This window comes from Pan troglodytes, chromosome 15 (genome assembly GCF_028858775.2).
Source record: "Pan troglodytes isolate AG18354 chromosome 15, NHGRI_mPanTro3-v2.0_pri, whole genome shotgun sequence".
Taxonomy (NCBI): domain Eukaryota; kingdom Metazoa; phylum Chordata; class Mammalia; order Primates; family Hominidae; genus Pan; species Pan troglodytes.
The window spans coordinates 7,062,316-7,083,017 of NC_072413.2; the positions used below are offsets into that span (position 1 = coordinate 7,062,316).

Sequence of the window (20,702 nt, forward strand, 5' to 3'; positions counted from 1 at the left end):
AGTGGATACGAATAAAAGCACAAAATGGAGAAGAGTCCTTTTTGAAATTTTGGAAAATTATTCCATTCACTCAAACAGAAATGAGCAGACTTGACAAAAATTTCAATGATAAAATGATAAGTATCTTATAATTATTATGTATAATGATAAAATTAAAGTAAGCACAAAATACTTTTATCATTAAAATGGTGATAGTTAACCTGAATCAAGTGAAAAAATCAGGGGAAAAGTTTTTTTTATTGAATAAAATAATTATTATTCATATTACTTTTATTAAAGGTCAAAGAAGGAAATAATACAAACAAAAGTGAAAAAATACAACTATCAGAAAATGTATGTCATATTACGTCTTCTGCTGCTGCTGACAGATTAACCAAAAAAAGAAAGGTTGGGAAAACGTATCCTCAGCAATTTCCCGAGAAACTGAAGGAAGAGCATGATAGGTAAGTAAGCCTATAGCAGTGTGTTTTTGTTTGTTTTTTTATTTGTTTGTTTGTTTTTCTGAGATGGAGTTTCTCTCTTGTTGCCCAAGCCGGAGTGCAATGGTGTGTTCTCACCTCACTGCAACCTATGCATACTGGGTTCAAGTGATTCTCCTGACTCAGCCTCCCTAGTAGCTGAGATTACAGACAAGTGCCACCCTGCCCAACTAATTTTTTGTATTTTTAGTAGAAATGAGGTTTCACCATGTTATCCAGGCTTGTCTCGAACTGCTGACCTCAGGTGTTCTGCCCACCTCGGCCTCCCAAAGTGCTGGGTTTACAGGAGTGAGCCACCGTGCCTGGCCACCTATAGCAGCATTTCTCAGCAGATAATTGTCATTGTGCTATAAACTAATTCAAAATTGGACTAATGTTCCTTATGATTAACAAGTTTTATAGTTTTACCAGGGATATTTAGCCCTGCCTGGTAATCAGAAAAATGCAAATTAACATAAAATAAGATATATTTTGTAAAGTCATGCTGATATTGAAAAAGTAATTACTACCATTGAAAATGTGAGGAAAAAGGCATTCTCATACACTGTTGGTATATGAAATTGGTAAATTATTTCTGAAGGGTAACTTAGTGCTGTGTATCAAAATTTCAAATAACCTGACATCCCTTTAACTCAACAACTCCACTTCTGGGACTAGATTTCACAGGAAAACATAACTTGTGTAAACATACACATACTTATTAAGGGCATTAATTATATATTACACATAATGAACAACAGCTTAATAAATATATAAAATATATGTAATAAGAAGGGGAATTGGAAGTATTAAGAAAGAATTATAAAAAGTGTGGGGTAACAGATGTTAGACTCTTTAGCCTAGTTTTAGATGACAATCATCTGCAGATATAGTTTGTGTGAGAGACATCTTACTCTGTAAATCATTTGGAGAGACACCTACAATATTTCATAGAGATGAAAATTTATTTCTAGTGAACTTATACGCTTGTCAATAAATAGTAACTTTAAAAATTTAGTTGATTGTAAATGATCTTTTCTAATCGGGGAGTAATTATGATTGTGTGATTTGAAAAGGTAATTTTGAACTTCTAACTATACTGAATTATTTCCAGTATCCTTTTTTATAATACATACTAGAGTGACTAGTAACAAAAACTTTAGCAGAATATTCTTTCCTTACTACTTTTCAAGTATATGCATTAGTTTGAAGATGTTGAAGTGAGAAATTAAATATCTGAGAACTACAAAGGATAAATAATCCAGAACATAGAAATTTTATTAGGATGATAAAGAGCATCTGCAGAGGTAGATCACAGGATGATCTCTTTGTTTTTTAACAAAATGAATTTTAAGATAAATGTCTTTATCTGCAGATGCATCTTAAGACAAGAAAGTGAAGAAAAAACAAATGTTAATATGCTGTACAAAAAAATAGAGAAGAATTAGAAAGGAAAGAGAAACAATATAAGAAAGAAGTTGAAGCAAAACAACTTGAACCAACTGTTCAATCACTAGAGATGAAACTGAAGACTACAAGAAATACTCCAAATCAGATAAATCAATCTTTGGTAAAAATTCTATATTTTAAACTTTAATTTATCAATGTTACTTATAATATCCTCTTGATTTAATATATAATATTTTGGTATAAAACAAACCAGAAAGGTTATCTCATTTTCAAAAAATGAATGATGACACTTACAGGTACAATTATTAATATTTATTATAAATCTTGGCATCCACATAGGATATTATTTTATTACAAAGAGCTTTTGAAAACAATAATATGCCATAATATATACTTAGTGATAACCTATTGATAAAGATTTTTTCCCAGTAAAATTGTTCCTTGTACTTCCCTCTATTTCATATTGATTACTGTACCTAATACTATAAAGAGGAAACAAATTATTGCAATCACAAATAATCTCATGATATTCTAAGAAGAGCTCTATAAATTTTATCTTATTTACCATTGGTGTTTTGAAATAAAAGTTTTCTTTCGTATTGATACATTTACACCACAGAAGTAACTGTGATCTGTCAGAGAACTAGAAGTAGAGTCAGAAGTCCTGGGGAAAATCCTGTAGCTTGCTTATATTTTTAACATTTCTTTTTCAAAATTGTGGTAACTAGATGAGTTCATCAATGAATGTATATAGGAGTGACTCGTATAATGTCTAGATTTATGATTTAGTAAATGTAATTCTTACAACTGACTATAAAAGTGTTAAAAGAGTCAAATTGAAATAGAATGTTATCAGTGAAACAGAACTGTAGTAACTCTGGGAAATTTTATCTGTCCAAGTACGTGTGAAGTAAGGTTCTTACTATAGGGTGGTGTATGGGTTAGATATCAAAGTGTAAATGCAATTTTTTGATATATTTTAATTTAGTCAAATTTGTTAATGCTTTAATTTATGCTTTTGAGTTTGTTGTAATTCAGGGAAAGGCTTTTCCAATTCTGAAATTCTTAAAAATTCTCTGGTGTGCGTGTGTGTGTGTGTGTGTGTTTACTTTTATAAATTCATTGACTTTAAATAAATTTCTGAACTTTTTGGAACTTATGCTCTATAAGGTTCAAAGTTTTGTTTCAACTTTTTCTCCAGTTGGATATCCACTTACAGTAACCTTTTTAGTATATGGATGTGCAGGTTATTCTTTAACTTCAGAGGTAATCATGATATGTTATTTTATTGAGTACTAGCTAAAACTTTCTTTTGTTTTATTTAGGATTTTCATAATCACGAAGAAATGAAAGATCTGATGGATGAAAATTGCATTTTGAAGACAGATATTGCTATACTCAGACAGGAAATATGCACAATGAAAAATGACAACCTGGAAAAAGAAAATAAATATCTTAAGGACGTTAAAATTGTGAAAAAAATAAATGCTGCCCTTGAAAAGTATATAAAACTCAATGAGGAATTGATAACAAAAACAGAATTCCGGTATCAACAAGAGCTTAATGATCTCAAAGCTGAGAATACAAGGCTCAATTCCGAACTGTTGAAGGAAGAAGAAAGCAACAAAAGACTGGAAGCTGAAATTGAATCATCAGTCTAGACTGACTGCTGCTATAAGTAAACACAGTGAAAATGTGAAAACAGAAAGAAACCTAAAACTTGCATTAGAGTGAACACAAGATGTTTCCGTACAAGTAAAAATGAGTTCTGATATTTCCGAAGTAGAAGATAAGAATGAGTTTCTTACTGAACAACTTTCTAAAACGCAAATTAAATTCAATACCTTAAAAGGTAAGTTCCGTAAGAAAAGAGATACTCTCAGAAAAAAGTCATTGGCTTTAGAAACTCTCCAAACGACCTAAGCCAAACACAGCAGCAAATAAAGGAAATGAAAGAGATGTATGAAAATGCAGAAGCTAAAGTGAATAATTCCACTGGAAAGTGGAGCTGTGTAGAAGAGAGGATATGTCAACTCCAACATGAAAATCCGTGCATTGAACAGCAACTAGATGATGTTCATCAGAAAGAGGATCATAAAGAGATAGTAACTAATATCCAAAGAGGCTTTATTGAGAGTGGAAAGAAAGACCTCATGCTAGAAGAGAAAAATAAGAAGGTAATGAATGAATGTGATCATTTAAAAGAAAGTCTCTTTCAATATGAGAGAAAGAAAGCAGAAAGAGTAGTAAGTATCAAGGAAGATAAATATTTTCAAACTTTTAGAAAGAAAATTTAAACATTTGGTTCTGGATACATGTTGAACTTAGTTGAATATAAAAATCAATGGATAAAAAGTGTGTTTACCATACTGTATAATTCCATTTACATGAAGCATCCAGAAAAGATAAACGTATAGGGACAAAAAGTAGACTAATGTTTGCAAAGGGCTGGGGCTGAAAGCTGGTAGTGACTGCTAATGGGAGTGAGGGATCTTGCAGTGATGGAAATGCTGTAAAGTTGGATTGTAGAGATGGCTGCACAACTCAGTAAATGGACTAAAAAATCTTTTAACTTTAAGTTAAAACAGATACATTCTATAGTATGTAAATTATATTTCAACAAAGCCGTTTTAATAAAAAAAAAAGGAAAACCGTGTTTACTATACCAGCTTAGAAACGTGCCTCATTTCTAGGAAATAAAAGGTAGAGGTGAGAGATGATTTACTTTGAGAAAAGACATTGTGTCACCTATGAAATTTTATTAGGCACAGAGTCATATTTTAAGGTAGATAGTTCTGTACTGCTGAAATAATAATTTTAATGACTTTATGTTGCCACATGTTAAGACCATAATGTAAGTATAAATGGAAATGTTTACACCTGAAATGAGTATTTTCAAATTAAAATTTAATTGATTTTCTTTGACACTTAATTCTAGATTTCCCAGATGAACTGAAGTGTATTGCTGTGTCTTGTAATACCTTGCTTTAAGTAGCTTTTTATGTATTTTAGTTGGTATATCTTTGTTATTAATCATATTAATTTAACAAATCTGAAAATATGTCAAATTACATATTTTTTGACTATGTAATGTTTTAAAGGCACCTACTTGTTATAAAATCATAATTTAGGATACATGTGGTAATATTTAGCAAAACTATATTTGGTTTAGTCTTCCCACTGGTATTTATAGTTTAATTTGAATATTTATATTAATAATTAGCTCCTAATTTTTATTTCAAGACTCAATGACTATCATTGGAATATAATTTTGTTCAGTACAAAGATAATTGTAGCTGCCTGTGATTTATGAGTAAGGCATTAGATCCCTATTTTCAGACTGAGGGGTGGCAGGCTTCACGTACAGTGGGAATGGAGTAATTACAGGAGGGATTTGTAGGAGCTTTGAAGTCAGAGAGGGAGGTAGTGACCTGTTTACCTAGGACCTCAAAGGCCATTGGAATTTTACTTTTATTCTGAGATAGGAATCTGTTGGAAGGATTTGAACAGGTGATTGAATATGTCAGGAACTTTGAGGTTGAGTTGAGCTTCTAAGATGATTGAATGGTGGGATGAATCTGTTATGTAAGTAGGAGAATACCAACTTGGCAGGAAGAGAACATATTGTGCATCCCTCACTGAATTCAGTAATAAATACAAATGTGTACATGTGATTAAAAGAAGGTGAATTGATATGTGTGGTGATAATTTTCAAAGTAGGTATGCTAGAGTTAAATATTATTAGCATAATTTAATAATAAGGCAATTTATAAAATCAGTAACAAAAATATTTTCTCAGGTGGTTGTGAGACAACTTCAACAAGAAGCGGCTGACAGCCTAAAAAAAATTAACTATGTTAGAGTCTCCACTGGAAGGTATATCACATTATCACATTAATTTGGATGAGACACAGGTCCCAAAGAAGAAATTATTTCAAGTGGAAAGTCAAGTATGTATGGAACTTAGCATGTCAACTGTTATTCTGTAGCTAGTTGAATTACATAACATGTTTTAGGATACTAATTATGGCAGAAGCTTGATTTTTTATTTTCATTACAATGAATTATTTCCATTTTACTATCTCTATAATGTACTTATTTTTTTATATAGTGACTTTCTACCATTTTGAAAAACCATTGCATACCTTTTCTCTTACAATATGTACCCTTGGAAAAGTTGAGAATTATACATCATTCCTCATAGAAAACTGACTTTTGTCCTGTTAAAACAGTATTTTTAAGTAATTTTTGTATTGCTCTGATGAGGCAGGCCAGATTAAATCAGAGAAGAATGTTTCATGGAATGTTCCAGAAAATTGTCTTATTTCTTCACTTTTGTGAGTGGACACAGAATCTGTGTCTATTTATTTCACAGATTCTAGGTTAACTTGTACAGAAAGGCCATTGTACTATTCTTTTAAAAGTGCATGTTTTAGGTTAATTTACAAACTATTTGAAAAGTTAGGCATTTTCTTTATTTATCTTTTATTTAAAATATACTATAAAACTGTGGAAATATTTAAATTTGAGATAACATGTACATCAAAAATTGAGAGTTGAGAAAATTATCTTGACCTGCCTTTGGATTTTAAAAACAGTTTCACTGAGATATCATTCACATTTCAGAGAGTTCGACCATTTAAAATGTACAACTCAGTATCTATTAGTATATTCACAGCATTTTCATCACCCTGAAAAGCAACCCCACATCTCCTGGGTATGACTGCAGCCTTCCTCCATGTCCCTCCACCTACCTCTGTTGTAGGCAACCACCATCTATCTCCTTTTGTCTCCATATGTTTGCCTGTTCTGCTTATTTCATATACATAGAGTTATACAATACGTAGTCCATTGTGACTGGATTTTTCACTTAGCATAATGTTTTCAGAATTCACTTAGCATACTGTTTTAGCACACATTCGTAGTTTATTTCTTCTTATAGTTAAATGATATTCTATTCCATGGCTATACTGGTTTTCCATTCATTCATCAGTTGATGGACCTTGAGGTTAGTTTCCACTTTTTAGCTCTTATGAAAAATGCTGCTGTGAACATTCACTTACAGGTTATTATGTGGACACGGGTTTTTATTTCTCTGCCATTGGACTTTATCCTCAGAGTTAATTGGGCAGATTTCAGCACTTGTCTTGCTCATGCTATTCTTTCTACCTTCTCAGTTTCTGTTCATCTAGCCTCATTCACTCAGACGTGGCAGACAATTTATTGTTTTCATGAAGCTTTCTCTGACTGTTCTCTCATTGACCTTATGTGTTAGCAATCATTGTCTAGTCTGTGCAGAACAACTTAGTTCTTAATTTTACATGGCTTTTTTTTATGGAAGATAATTTTCTCTCATTATAAATTTGCTTAATGGGGGAATAATATATAATATGTATGCCACCTATCCTTGCATACATTGAAAATATTTTAGCTTAGAAGTTTGTAGCATACAATTCAATACTTTATACCATACCAATTATTTCTTCTTTGAGACCTTGACACAGTAAGGTTTATATTCTAAGTGTGTTTTTAGCAATTATATATCAAATCTAAACCAATTAGTTTAATACAGGAGACTTGTTAAATCACATATTTATGTTTTTCTCTCTATGAAAAAGAATCTAAATTGGCCTTTTTTCACTATGCAGCAGAACTGTATTTCTGGACTGCTACCAGTTTGTCAGCTGAACAGTTCTGGGTGCAGCTTGTCCGATGACAGATAGCAGAGCACCTCAATCTGAGTGCTCAGCAGAGTGCTTGTGAAGGCAGCACCACAGCAACAGTTGCTCAGAGGGAATGGATTCAGGAGCCTTGATTTAGCAATAGAGTCCAGGGTTTTCAGCTCAGTGTCTTTAGCCTGTCTCTGCTGGTCATGTCAGTTACGTACTATTCAATCCAGGAGGTGCTGTTTACATTGTAGTACATACATAGTCATTGCCTAATGAGTCATACAGAGAGAAAAGTAAGTTATAAATTATGTCCCCCATTTGCTGCAACTCTCAGTGGTAAGAATGATTCAGTGCAGCTATAGGAGAGTACTTCCATTGGCATGCCACCTGCCTGAAATACACAATTTTGTTAAGATATACAATAAAATTATTATGCTAATAGCAAATATTTTATGTAGCTCACTATGTTCCACGTAGTCTTCTAAGTGTTTCATGTTAGTCCCCAGTTAAACACCTGGTTTTGGAAGGCTGAAGCAGGAGGATCGTTTGAGCCCATGAGTTTGAGACCAGCCAGAGCAATATAGTGAGACCCTGTCTCAAAAAAAAAAAAAATTAAACACTTATCTGAGGCATGGTGGTGCACGCCTGCAGTCCCAGCTACATTGGGAGGCCATGGTAGGAGGGTCGTTTGAGCTTGGAATATTGAGGCTGTAGTGAACAGTGATCAAGCCACTGCACTCCAGGCTGGGTAACAGAGGGAGACTCTGTCTCATAAATAAAACGTTTTGTATAGATTCCCATAGAAGTGAGTTAGACATCAGTCATAGAATTATTAGCCACTTTGATGTCTACCTTGGGAGTAAAACATATAATAAGGGGCAGCGTTAAACCATCTCAATCAATAGCCTCCAACTTCTCGAGAAGGTTCTTATTTCATGAATTTCTAAACAAGCGACTACCTGGATTAAGACATTTGGTGGACACCATTTTGAGATGAAGAATCTTGAGTGAGAAGAAGGGAGATCTCTACTTACTGAAGCTTCCCAATGACATAGTTCAGTGTCCCCCAAAAGAAACTTTAGAACAAGACTTTCATCATGCCATATCTTTATGGAAAAGGAATTTCTTTAAAAGAAAACAAAGGCAAACAATTGATAATATGATTCTCATGGGAAAGTTTTCATCATAAAAGAAAAAGAGGGCTGGGTGCCGTGGCTCACGTCTGTAATCCCAACACTTTGGGAGGCTGAGGTGCGTGGATTACCTGAGGTCAGCAGTTCAAAAACAGCCTGGCCAACATGGTGAAACCCTGTCTCTACTGAAAATACAAAAATTAGCCAGGTGTGGTGGTGTGCACCTGTAGTCCCAGCTACTTGGGAGGCCGAGGCAGGAGAATCACTTGAACCCAGGAGGTGGAAGTTGCAGTAAGCCGAGATGGTGCCACTGCACTCCAGCCTGGATGACACAGTGTGACTCCATCTCAAAAAAAAAGAAAAAAAGAAAAGCAAAAAAGGGACAAAGTATACTGGTCCAAAAAAGAAGAAAGCAAGAAAAAAAGGACAAAGTATACTGGTTAGTATCATAACAGTGAGATAGTCCCCCTTTGAGATTAGAAAATAACAGTATACTCAAAGTAACATTAATGAGAACCAACATAAAATAGACAACATTCACTATCTACAAAAGTAATCTGCACCAATTAGCAATGTATGAGCATGTGGTTGAGAATATTTTCTATAACATGTGTACTAGAAGGAAGAGACCTCAAGAAAATGGTCAGAGCTGGAAATGTAGATTAGGGAATCTAGGTCAAAGTTTTGAGATTTTAGGAGTCCTGAGAGAATTTAAAAAGAGAAATAGCCACCATGCATGGTGGCCACACCTGTACTCCCAGCACTTTGGGAGGCCAAGGCAGGAAGATCATGAGGTCAGGAGTTCAAGACCAGTCTGGCCAACAAGTTTCTTATATAGGTAAACGTGTTCCATGATGGTTTGCTGCATCTATCAATCCATCACCTAGATATTAAGCCCTGTGCACATTAGTTATTGATCTTGATGCTCTCCCTCCTGACCCCAACAGGCCCCAGTGTTTGTTGTTCCCCTCCCCGAGTCCATGTGTTCTTATCGTTCAGCTCCCACTTATAAGTGAGAAGATGCAGTGTTTGGTTTTTTCTTCCTGCATTAGTTTGCTGAAGATATCAGCTTCGGGTTCATCCATATCCCTGCAAAGAGCATGATCTCATTCATTTTTATGGCTCCATAGTATTCCATGGTGTATATATACCACATTTGCTTTATCCCATTATCACTGATAATGTCTATCTGTGTTGATTCCATGTCTTTACTATTGTGAATAGTGCTGCAGTGAACATGCAAATGCATGTATCTTTATAATAGAATAATTTATATTCCAACGTATGGTAATTTTAAATCAGTTTTGGTATTAAAAATCATGCATTTTGGAAAATATTGATAATGGAAAAAATCCAAATTCTGCCAAAATATGTTGAGAAAATAGAGGGTAAATATATCTTTTCAAACTTTAAATGCCTCAGGCTCTTAGTTAATCTTCCCCAGATCTGGGAAGACCTAGAAGGGGAGAGATTGGGCTACCTTAATGAGGGCCATTTCAATCTCTTGGCCCTGCAGCAGCCATTTCAAAATACGTCAAAAAATATATTTGGGGGTAAAATATTTTGATTTCCTTCAGCTTCTTCTCTCTGTGATGCTGCACCAGAATCAGATTAGAAAGGAAGCCACATTATAAGTGTTAATAAAACCCATCTGATGAGATTTGATAGTTTGAAGGGTGTGTTTCCCAGACCCTTTAGATAGAAATTGGGGCCAAAGAAAACAAGGTCTTATTCCTCTATATAAATCTGTCAGTGCTTTAAGCAGTGAAAGAAAGATTTTTCATTTAATTTTACAGACTTGATACTAATGAAAAGGATAGCTTGTAAAATATAAATCTCTTTTTCTATAAAAAGGACATGTTGTTGATTCTCTTAGACCTTGAACCCTGGCCAGTGATTTGAAACCAAGCAGTACCTATCTCCAGATCTCTAGTACCAAATTAATTTGGGGTGGGGGGTAACAGTTTTATTGAGAAATAATGAACACGCTATACAATTCACTCATTTAAAGTATAGAATTCATTAACTTTAGTATTTTCAGAGAGTTATGCCGTCATCATTACAATTAATTTTAGAACATTTTCATCACCCGAAAAACAAACCCCACATCATTTAGCCATCTTCACCAGTTTTCTCATCCTCCGTCAGCCCTAGGGAACCACCCACCTTCTTTGTATACATTTGCCTATAAGTCTCTGAAATAAAAAGCAAGTGGTCTGCTGGGACTGGCTTATTTCACTTAGCATAATTTTTCATGCTGCATCTGTGCTGTAGCAGGTATTCATGCCGGGTTTTTGCTCCTTAGTTCAGCTACATCTGGGTTCTTCTCTCGTGACCAGGAAAAATTAAGCATGCAGACACATTGAGGAGGGCAGAATTTATTATGTGAAAGGACAGCTCTCAGCAAAGAGAGGGGTCCTGCAAAGAGGTTTCCACCTCACAATTGAATACCAGGATCACATTAGCTGAAGCGGCCAGGCTCCTCCTCTGCATAAGGTGTGAATTCCTGGTGACTCCACCCCATCCCCCCACTGCATGTGGGCCTCCGGTCTGCTGTGGGCATGTCCAGGCAAGACAAGTCCGGTTCCCTTATCTGCACATAATATCTGGTGTAAACACTTGTGGGGCTGGTTGGAGATTCTCCGGGGACCCTTCCGTATCTGCCTAGGCATTTTGCTGTCTCCTCCTAATACGGTATCTGTACTTAATTTCTTCTTATTGCTGAGTAATATTCCACTGTATGTATACATCAAACATTTCATTTATCCATTCACCAGGTGATGGACCTTTGGGTTCTCTCCCACCCAAAGGTGACAGACATTCTGGTTCTTTCCACTTTTTGACTCCTATTAATAATGCTGCTGTAAACATTTATGTATGAGTTTTTGTGCATGCGTATGTTTTTACTTTTCTGGAACATATACTTATGACTGGAATTTCTGTGTCATATGGTAACTTCATGTTTAACCCTTTAAGGAGCTGCCAGTTTGTTTTCCAAAGTGGCTGCATCACTTTACATTCCCAGCAGCATTAGATAAGGGTTTTAATTTCTTTACATTTTTCCTAACACTCTTTTTTCTTGAACAAAGATTTTATCCTGTGGTGTGAAGTGATACCACATGTGGTTTTGATTTACATTTTCCTAATGACTAATTACATTAAGCATCTATTAATGTGCTTATCCATCTTTATATCTTCTTTGCAGATATATCTATTCAAAATCTTTTCCCATTTTTTAAAATTGGCTTATCTTGTTATTTATTAATTGCAAGAGTTATTTATATTTCCTATATATGTAAGTCCCTTATCAGATACACGCTTTTCAAATACTTTCTTCTACTTGGCGTCTTACCTTTTCACTCCTTCATACTGTCTTCTGAGGCACAGCAGTTTTCAATTTTGAAGTCCATTGAATCCATTTTTCCTTTGGAGTCATAGCTAAGAAAACACTGGCAAATGCAGTCACGAAGATTTATGCCAGTGTTTTCTTCTGAGGGTTTTATAGTTTTAGCTTTTACAGTTAAATATTTTATTTTGAGTTAATTATTAAATAAGATATTTGGTCGAACTTTATTTATTTTTTGCTTATGGATACCCAGTTGTCCCAGCACCATTTGTTGAAAAGACTATTCTTTTCCCATTTTGTTCTTTTGTTAAGCTTGTATAAAATCAATTGACTGTAAAAGTGCAGGCTTATTTTTAGATTGTCAATTCTTAGCTTGTTTATGTCTATTCTTATGTCAAGGCCCAATCGAATTGAATGAGAAGTTTTTTTCAATCATGTTGCATATTACCAGTTGTCTTATGTCATAATAAAAATTAAATTTAGTGGAATGTCTGTAACTTCACCTTTTGTGTCACAAAGGAGTCTCTGGCCAGCTTATACCTTACTTCCTCTAAGACATGATCAGACGCCAGGCTTACAAGACACACTTAATTTCTTTTTTTCTCCATTCAAGCCTTTAGTCTCTTTTCCATTGCCTCCCAGTATAATTATATTTTCAGTAAGTTTTGGTTATAGGATCTGCTGACATAGTCTAATATTCAGTGCATTATGTTTTACTAACTCATTATAATTCATAGAACCTTCCATAGATGTTTACCATCTAGGAAGGAGAAGTTTAAGTCTGAGCCACCAGCTTTTCTCAGTGGAAATCAAGTGAAGTCATCATCTTGCAGTTTACAGACCCTCTTTCCTCCTGGTAGCTGGTTCTCTTGGGTAGCACTGTGGCTAATCCTTTTCTTAGTGCAGATCTTGCATTCTCAGAAACCACAGTTCCCTGTATTGACCTCCCTTTACTGAAACAGAGATGCACAGCTCTGCTTTCTAGCTCAGTAGAGGATTCTTGGAATAAAACGTTTAACTCATTCCAAGAAAAAGTCTTAGGAGTGCAACACTTCAAAATCAGATAACGTTCAGGCAATTTATCAGAGACACATAGTAGATTAGTATTTTGACTTTCAAAATTTCAGAGCCAAATTGTGTGCTATAGAGAAGCATTGTGGCATAGCATAGAGATGGGATGGTCTTAACTTCTGCATACAAACAAGCTTGGAGTAAGGTAAAGGAGAAATTGCATTTGTGTCTTAACACTCAAAAACACACTATGCTTATTTTACTTCTGTGAAGAATAAAAATCATTCCATAATATTCTCCTTATTTCCTCATTTAGAAAAGAAAATGAAAATTGAATACTAGGTAGATTAATAAATACTCAAAACTTCTTCTTTTAGAATTTTAGTTAATTGAAATCAGGTAAATGTCTGATTTTGCCTATGTCACCCAGTATTTCTAGGTGTTTTTCAAATCATACATCTTCTTGCTTCCTAGTCTTACTTCCTAACTTGAGGGGAAATTGTAAGAAGACACCCTTGCCTTGTTATCAGAGTTCATAATTGAAGGAGTTTTAGGAAAATTCCTCCTCAGCAGCTTATGTCTCTCTCCTGGTTATCTACTGCTTCTCAATAATGTTTGACATCAATAAATAAATATCAACATTTATTAGATCCTGCTTTAAAGGAGACTCTTTTCTGCTGCATAGGTTATGTTTCCTGTTGTCTCTTTTTAAAACTTATTTTCCTAACAATTACCCAGAGTCTTGTGGCTTGAAAGAAAAACATTTATTTTGCTCATGAACCTGTGGTTTGGGAAAAACTTGGCCAGGACAGCTTGTCTCTGCTCCCTTCAGCTTCCCTAGGAACAGCTGATCAGTTGGGGAAATGGAATCCTCTGAAGCTTTGGTCACCCACTTGTTTGATGGTTGACGCTGGCCATCGGCTGTAAACTTGGTTGGGACAGGCAGCATGAACACTGACACAGGCACTTTCAGGCTCTCTTTGTGGCCTGATGGCTCTCACAATTGGGGCTGGGTTCCAAGGGAAAACAGTCTGAGATAGGGAAGACACATGGTATCCCTTTCACTACATTCTACTCATTAGAAGGAAGTCAGTAAGGCTGGCCCATATTCTGTTTTTTAAATGGGATGAATGTAGCTTCTCTTTTGTTTTAATTGACACATATATACATAATTATGGGCTATAGAGTGATATTTTTATACACGTTTATAGTGTGTAATGATCAAGCTAACTAGCACATTTACTACTTCAACCATTTTTCATTTATTTGAATTGTGAACATTCAAAATTTTCTGGCTTTTTAAAAATATACAATAAGTCATAGTTAACCATATTCACCCTAAAATGCCACAGAACACCAGAACTCACTCCTCTTATCTAACTGTAATTCTGTATCCATTAACCAGCCTCCCCTCCCCTACTTCTGTGAGCTTTTTTTTTGTTAAGAGACAGGGTCTTGCTAGTGTAGTCTGGGCTCTGGGCAACTGTAGTCACCCAGACTGGAGACAGTGGTTTGATCATAGTTCACTGCAGCTTCAAACTCTTGGGCCCATCTGATCCTCACACCTCAGCCTCCTAAGCAGCTGGCATTATGGGCATGCACCATTGCACATGTCTGATTTTTGACTTTGTAGAGATATCTCCCTATGTTGCCCAGGGAGCTCTGGAACTTTTGGCCTCAAATGATTCTCTTGCCTTGGTCTTACAAAGAGCTAGGAAATTACAGGCATCAGCCATATTGCCCAGCCTTCAATTTTCCTTTAGCTCCCTTACATGAGTAAGAATGTGCAGTATTTATCTTTCTGTGTCTGCACTTAACATAACATCCGTCAGACTGATCCATGTGGCCACGAATAACAGGATTTAATTCCTTTATACGTTGAATAGTATTCCACTGTGTTTGTGTGCCACAGTTTTTCGTCCATTCATTTGGTGATGGACATGTTGGTTGATTCCATACACAAGCTGTTGTGGATAGAGCTACAGTAAACATATGAGGACAGATATCCTTTTGATCTATTTTTTTCTTTTCTATTGCCTGAATATCCGGTAGTGGGGTTGCTGGATCCCTCGGCAGTCCCATTATTAGTTTTTTTGAGAAAACCTCCTGTTGTTCTCTATTGTGGCTGCACTAATTTACCTTCCCACCAACAGCATGTAAGAGTTTACTGTTCTCTGGAGCCTCACCAGCATTTGTTTTTTTTTTTTTGTCTTTTCAATGACAGCAATTTATTCAAATTGAAGCAAGATTACATCACATTGTAGATTTGATTTGTATTTCCCTGAGGATTAGTGATACTGAGCATTTTAAAATTTATTTATTGGATATTTGTATTTCTTTTTCTAAAAAAAAGTATAGTTAGATATTTTACCCAATTTTAAACTCAGATTTTTTTTTACTGTGAAGTTGTTTGAGTTTTTTTGTATATTTTGTATATTAGTCCCTTATTAGGTGAATAGCTTGACAATATTTTCTCCTATTCTACAGGTTTTCTCTTCGCTCAGTTGTTTGCTGGACAGAAGCTCTTTAGCTTAATGTAGTGTCTTTTGTCTACGATTTGTTGTTTGCCTATGCTTCTGATGTCTTACCCATAAAAATCTTTGTGCAGACTAATGTCCTCAAGCATTTTCCCTATATTTACTTAGAGTAGTTTGATAATTTTGGGCCTTATATTTCAGTCTTCAATCGATTCTGAGTTTATGTTGTTATATGGTGTTACATAGGAAGCTAATATCATTCTTCTCCATATGGATATTTAGTTTTCCCAGTGTCATTCATTTGAAGAGGCTGTCCTTTCCCCAGCGTATGTTCTTGGCATGTTCGTCCAAAATCAGTTGGCTGGAAATATGTGGATTTATTTCTAGGTGCTGTATTCTATGGTCTTTACCCCAAGAATCATTACTTCTTAAAATGCAATTCAAATTAGCATGAAACATTTGCAGTTTAAGGAAAGGCTTATAGCATCAGAATCCTTAATCATAGATTTCATTATTTTGTTTTTTTTTTTTGAGATAGGGTCTTTGTCTGTCATCCAGGCAGAAGTGCAGTGATAATAATTCACTGCAGCCCTGAACTCTGGATACAAGCCATCCTTTTGCCTCAGTATCCCAACTAGCTGGGTCTACAGGCATGAGCCACCATGCCCGGGTAATTTAGAAAAATTTTTTTTTGTAGAGATGGGGGTCTCACTATGTTGCTCTGGCTGATCTCAAATTCCTGGCCTCAAGTGATCTTTCTGCCACAGCTTTTTAAAGTGCTAGGATTACAGGCATGAGCCACCATGCCTAATATAGAGTGTAATATCATTTTCAAAGTCTTATTCCTAGACCCATTTATTGACTTTGGCCTAAATAACTCAATATGATATCTCTGAAACTTTTTTTGACATACTGTGGGGAATAATAATGAAGGAAGGGGGTTAGACACTTTTTACTAGGAGATAACTTTGTGCCATTTAAGGGGGAACAAAAATGAATTATCAGAAAAATAAAAGTAAAATGAAGTACAAAAATTCTGTGGCAAAGATGATGATAGTAAAGAATATATTTTTATGACTCATGGTAGCTTTAACTTTGTTCTTAAAATTCTGAGTAATTTAAGGGTTCACATTTGAAGAATCTGCTGCATTACAGATAACATTTTATTGCAAGTAAATGCATTTCAAAATTTGCTATTGGTTTTGTATTAGATTATTCTCAGCCTACTTCATTATCAAGCTATACTATTTTATTCATGCAGCTTGATGATCTTATGGCGGAGAAGGAAGCTGTATCTTCAAAATGTGTCAATTTGGCTAAAGAGAATCAAGTTTTTCAACAGGAGTTATTATCTATGAAAAAAGTACAACAGGAATGTGAAAAACTTGAGGAGGATCAAAAGATGTTAGAAGAAGAAATATTAAATCCTAAGACACATATGGAAAACAGTATGGTAGAACTTAGTAAACTACAAGAATATAAATCAGAGCTAGATGAAAGGGCAATGCAGGCAGTAGAAAAATTAGAAGAAATCCATTTACAGGTGAGTTGTTTAAATCAGGTAAGTTTACTTTTAATGTGCTTTCATTTATTTCACTGCAAATTATATTTTGGAGATTTTATATATATATATATATTGTTTCCTCTGCCTCTCTTGTAGCAATCTGCTTTGTAGAGTTCTAGAAAAAAATGGTATCTGTTTTTTCTTTTAAATATTTAAATTTCCATTATTATTATAACAAAATCAATCTTTCAGAGTAATGATTCTCATTATGGAGTCATTTGATGATTAAGACCAGTTGGCATAGGAAAAAATTGTGATTTAGAAATTATGTGATTATTATGAATTGGTCTTAAGCTACAGTGTTCATTGATTCCTTTTTAAAATTATGAATAGATTCTATTACTTTTTATATGACCAGATTACATTAATACTAGCACAATTATGATTTCAAATTTTTACAAATCAGACTTAATTCTGAATTCAGTTATTAGTTTTGATATTGCTGAAATATTTTAAACTTCATCCTCTTTTTTAACATATTCGAAAATACTCTTTGAATCACTGACTCAAAATGAAAGCCAACAAACATAATAATTAGGTTATAATTGTTTTAAAAGTGTATTCTTTTCCTCTGTTTTAGGAACAAGCACAATATAAAAAACAATTAGAGCAGTTAAACAAGGATATAATACAGCTTCACTAAATAAGAAGGAACTCACACTTAAAGATGTGGAATGTAAATTCTACAAAATGAAAACTGCTTATGAAGAGGTTACAACTGAGTTAGAAGAATATAAGGAAGCCTTTGCAGCAGCGTTGAAAGCTAACAGTTCCATGTCAAAAAAATTAACTAAGTAAGTCAAAACATACACTCATAGAAAATGAATTAAGCTCATTAATTTGTTTCAAAAGCATAATTTTTAGTGAGATGGCTTCAGGATATTAGAAGGAAGTGAATGCTAATTTGACAATGTAATTTTGAAAAATAATGTTAGTAAATAATTTTACCTTTAAAATGTTAGTCAAAGATAGTTTTTGTCTCTCCTCTCATTTTTTTTTTTTTTGCTTTTGTATGGCTTTTTTTCCTGAAAAGTCTCATGTAATTAACCTGATCTGTTAGTTTTTTTCACTAAGTATTTTTGAAGCTTTATAATTAATGAAGTGATCTTGTTATAAAATTACTTCTCAGAATTTCCCTAAATAGAAATATTAATGTGTTTAATTTACTTTTCAGTGGATCACAACCTAAATGCAAAGTGGTACTGCTACTCTGGGCACAATTGTTTTTGATTGTGATCTTTAGTATTATCACCAAAGGGTGCCTCAAGAAAGACTATTTGTGTAACATATTCAATATGTTACAGAAAGGCACCCTTGTGAAATAGGGAATAATTATCACAGGAATTTAAAGAAGTGTAATTCATAAAGCGGTTAAAAAATAACACCTTGTTCAGCCTGAAGCGGTGTGTGGAAGGCAGAAAGAACATGCCCCACCTCCAGGGCCTTGGTCACAGTGTTGGGGGCTAATTGCCTTCAGAGATGCTTTAGTTCTTTTTGATCACCAACCAGACAATCTAGTTCTCCCCTAGGAGTTGTTGCTCTGAATTATTCCTCAGTGCCAAATGTTTAATTGGTCCTAGATAATGGGTGAAATGTACAAGAGTGAAATCTAAAACTGGTTTACTAAACACAAGTATTCCTAGATTTTTTTTCGTTCATTTTAGTTTTCTTAACCTACATTAAGGAGTACAACATGATGTTTTGATATAATTATTTCTAGTGAAGTGGTTCTTATAATCAAGCAAATCAACATATTCATTTTCCCACATTATTACCCTTTAAATACAAGTATTTCTAATGGAATCTTCAGAATCTTACAAGTAGAGCCATTTTAGAAGGCAGGAAGTTTTACCTGTTGAGCCATACATCACTGATAGCCATTTCTCTTCCCTGTCTACTTTGTTTGAACTGCTTGTTCAGTAGAAATCACCTTAGAAACAATGGTGCTTCTTTAGAACGATTTTAAAATTATAATTCCTTACAACAGGTATGCTCTTACACATCTTCTGTGTGAAAACACTATTTAGTGGGTAATTTGGTTTACTCTCAGGGTAAGGTTTTAAAAACTGCAAGTCATTAAGAATCATTTAAGGAAAAATGAAATATTAAGCATTTGTCTTTGCTATCTTTACAGATCGAATAAGAAAATAGCAATGATCAGTATCAGCTCTTTATGGAGAAAGAGCAGGTGAAATATTTTCTCAGCACTCTTCCCACAAGGCGAGGTCGAGAGTCACCTTTTGTTGAAAATCTTACTAGTATAGGACTCAACAGAAAATATATTCCCCAAATGCCCATAAGAATTCCTACTTCAAACCTCAGACTTCAAATAACTGCCAGAACTACTTGACTGAGGTTAGTTATATGACCGTTTCTCTTTAGGGTTTAATTTCTCTAGCGTAATTCTTGTTTATAATTTGGTGAAATACTGAGTTGTTCTGTTGACTTTTGCATGTGAAGTAAAGATCATAATTAGCTGTGTTAACACAGAAAGGAAATGGGAACTTTACATTTTTTAATTCCCTGGAGCTCTCATTTTCAAGAGATATCCATTTGCTAACTTTATTCAATAAATGTGACTAAACTGACACATTTGAAATGTCTTTAAAAGCTGCATTTAAGTTAGGTTTTAGAAATTGCATGTTATTGCCTGATAACTGATGATATACTTTGAGATGCTTTGGCTTACTCTCTAATTGATTGTAGTTTAGCTGTGGTTCATACCACATTTTTGTTCTATTCTTTGAGGCAGTGTCTCACTCTGTCACCCAGGCTGGAGTGTCTTGGTGCAATCTCCACTCACTGCAACCTCCACCTCCCGGGTTCAAGTGATTCTCCTGCCTCAGCCTCCTGAGTAGCTGAGACTACAAGCACCCACCATTACACCCAGCTAATGTTTGCATTTTTAGTAGAGACAGGGTTTCACCATATTGGCCAGGCTCTTCTTGAACTCCTGACCTTGTGATCTGCCTGCCTGAGCCTCTCAAAGTGCTGGGATTACAGGCATGAGCCACCGCACCCAGCCTATGCCACTTTTAAAGTTTCTTTGCACCAGCCAGGTGTGGTGGCTCATGCCTGTAATCCCAGCACTTTGGGAGGCCGAGGCAGGTGTATCACGAGGTCAGGAGTTCAAGACCAGCCCGGCCAAGATGGTGAAACCCCATCTCTACTAAAAGTACGAAAAAAAAATTAGCCTGGTGTTTTGGTGGGCACCTGTAATCCCAGCTACTAGGAAGGCTGAGGCAGAGAATTGCTTGAACCTGGGAGACGGAGGTTGCAGGAGCTGAGATTGCACCACTGCACTCCAGCCTCGGTGACAGGGCAAGACTCCATCTTGAAAATAAAAAAAAATTTAAAAAAGTTTATTTGCACCATCTCAATTCTTCCCACCCATAATCACAACTGAATGATTGGCATCCAAACACTTTGCCACATGTGGATGTTTATTATTTAGTAGAATCCAAAATAATTGCATTTTATGAATTAAACAAAACACTAAAATGTTCATTTCCATTTTTATGTTAAAAGCTTTGTGCTTGGCCAGGCATGGTGGCTCACACTTGTAACCCCAAAATTTGGGGAGGCCGAGGCAGGTGCATCACCTGAGGTCAGGAGTTTGAGACCAGCCTGGCCA

General features: G+C 35.0%; 1 pseudogene; it reads left to right on the forward strand.

Annotated features, from left to right (window-relative positions):
- Window positions 1–288: 288 nt before the first annotated feature.
- On the forward strand, window positions 289–20,388 carry LOC129136797 (ankyrin repeat domain-containing protein 18B-like; annotated as a pseudogene).
- Window positions 20,389–20,702: the final 314 nt, after the last annotated feature.